The 2,500-nt window shown below is 56.8% G+C and overlaps 1 non-coding gene across 1 annotated transcript in view; it reads right to left on the bottom strand.

Moving 5' to 3' along the window:
* The window catches only part of LOC126146997 (small subunit ribosomal RNA), a 1,909-nt gene extending 1,542 nt beyond the window's left edge, over positions 1-367 (bottom strand). Inside the window, exon 1 of the ribosomal RNA XR_007529893.1 lies at positions 1-367. This exon is cut by the window's left edge and continues 1,542 nt beyond it. This is a non-coding gene — a ribosomal RNA (small subunit ribosomal RNA).
* Positions 368-2,500: the final 2,133 nt, after the last annotated feature.

The raw sequence follows: 2,500 nt of genomic DNA on the forward strand, positions 1-2,500 counted from the left end.
CAACCATGGTAGGCGCAGAACCTACCATCGACAGTTGATAAGGCAGACATTTGAAAGATGCGTCGCCGGTACGAGGACCGTGCGATCAGCCCAAAGTTATTCAGAGTCACCAAGGCAAACGGACCGGACGAGCCGACCGATTGGTTTTGATCTAATAAAAGCGTCCCTTCCATCTCTGGTCGGGACTCTGTTTGCATGTATTAGCTCTAGAATTACCACAGTTATCCAAGTAACGTGGGTACGATCTAAGGAACCATAACTGATTTAATGAGCCATTCGCGGTTTCACCTTAATGCGGCTTGTACTGAGACATGCATGGCTTAATCTTTGAGACAAGCATATGACTACTGGCAGGATCAACCAGGGAGCTGCGTCAACTAGAGCTGAGCAGCCGACCGCCCGGGAGTGTGTCCCAGGGGCCCGCGCGAACACGCAAGCGTCCGCTCAATTATTCTGCAAACAGGAGGAGGCTGAGCTCCCCTGCACAATACACCTCGAAACCCTCTCAGGTCCCGGCGGCGCGCAGCGCCGTCCTAAGTACTTGGTCGGGTTCGAGAGAGGCGCAATCGCCCGGAGTTAGGCGAGTAGACGCTTTAGGTGCGACCACCCGTGCTCCCAACTGAGCTTGCCGCTGCCGACAGAGGCCCGGGAGCGTGCTGTCGTGGCATTGCCGGCGGGAGACAACACGCGCCACCTACGGTGACCGGCAGCTCCAACGCCAGCGCCACAGAAGGGCAAAGGCCCCACGTGGGTGCCGAAGCGAACTCTCCCAGCACAGCGCACGTGCCAACACGTCTGCACAACTGCGATACAAACCACCAGCGAGAACCGCTGGGGCGACCGAGCAGCAGACGGCGTCGCGGCGCCGAGTGCCGGGCGGCGGCGCATCCTCAACGCACACAGTCCTCAGTCGGACCAGCACACTGCAGATGTCCACCGCGCTTCGCACCGGGCCCGCGAGGACCCACTTTGGCCGCCCGGCGCCGCGCGCAGGGTGCCCCGGCGCGCAGCTGCGCCGCCTGCCGCGTCCGTCGGCCGGCGCGCCTGCCACTGGGCGCCCCCACCAGCCGGCTGTAGCGCGTGCGCCCACGCACCGCGCGGCCAGCACGCCGGGCGGCCCCCCCTCACCGGCCGGGGACGGTCCCACCCAGCCACCGCCGCGTATCGCTTCACACACAGATTTGCCCTTACTGATTTACCTCCAGCAACAACAACCGCACCACAATGGGTTTACCAGTTGTTCATTTGCGTTGCGTCACGTCACCAGCAAACGTAGACGTCCATCCCAGTTTGCAAATGCAACGATTATTGCATACCTGTCTGTTAGGTGTCACGACACACTACGTCTGCCCACATACACGCAACAAAATGTGCACGACTAGAGAACACGTGGGAGGTGGCCCCCTACGTATGCGATGTCCATTACGAGACCGACTGTCAACCAGCATCTGTACCATGTCGCAGATGTGGAACGCGGTGCACCATGCTATCACACTGTGTGAGAAGAGACGACTACGTTTGAATACACGCGCCACTACATCAACAGACGGCTCATGCTGATCGCCATCCAGGGCGTCCGTTACTCCCACACGTCTCTATGGCGTACCACACTGCAATGTAGCTGTTATGGGGAGACGGCACGTGGCTGAGTGCACAACATTTGGACCGTATGGTTCGCTGTTGTTGGGCGCAGTCGTACGGTCACACATGTGCCACAGCGTATCATTCAGTACATACGGACCTATGTGCAGTACAATGTGAGGATTAAGCTTACGATATCAGCGGACAGTGGACACAGGCCGTACCACGACGTAGACTGAGCGCTTCGACATGCGAATGCCAGTGAACAGCTGCGAAGGGCATTGAACACGCAAGCACCTGAACGACCAGCGTGCGAAGGCAGGGTGGAGGGGGGGGGGCGATGTACATCCTGCAGTTGTCCACATTACAGTGTACAGCGGGAGCATGTAAAAAGTAAGCAACACTTGCGAAGTGTTCAACATGAAACGACACACAAGAGGGTGGGCGGTGCGAGTAGCGAACTATATTCAGAGGGTTGTGGTTAGACAACACTAGATTAATGTAACGTGTCATATGCCAATTACAGAGCAGGTTAAGGCACAACGTGGGTTAGGTTAAGGCACAACGTGGGTTAGGTTAAGGCACAACGTGGGTTAGGTTAAGGCACAACGTGGGTTAGGTTAAGGCACAACGTGGGTTAGGTTAAGGCACAACGTGGGTTAGGTTAAGGCACAACGTGGGTTAGGTTAAGGCACAACGTGGGTTAGGTTAAGGCACAACGTGGGTTAGGTTAAGGCACAACGTGGGTTAGGTTAAGGCACAACGTGGGTTAGGTTAAGGCACAACGTGGGTTAGGTTAAGGCACAACGTGGGTTAGGTTAAGGCACAACGTGGGTTACGTTAAGGCACAACGTGGGTTACGTTAAGGCACAACGTGGGTTACGTTAAGGCACAACGTGGGTTACGTTAAGGCACAACG

Source organism: Schistocerca cancellata, unplaced genomic scaffold (assembly GCF_023864275.1).
Source record: "Schistocerca cancellata isolate TAMUIC-IGC-003103 unplaced genomic scaffold, iqSchCanc2.1 HiC_scaffold_838, whole genome shotgun sequence".
NCBI lineage: Eukaryota > Metazoa > Arthropoda > Insecta > Orthoptera > Acrididae > Schistocerca > Schistocerca cancellata.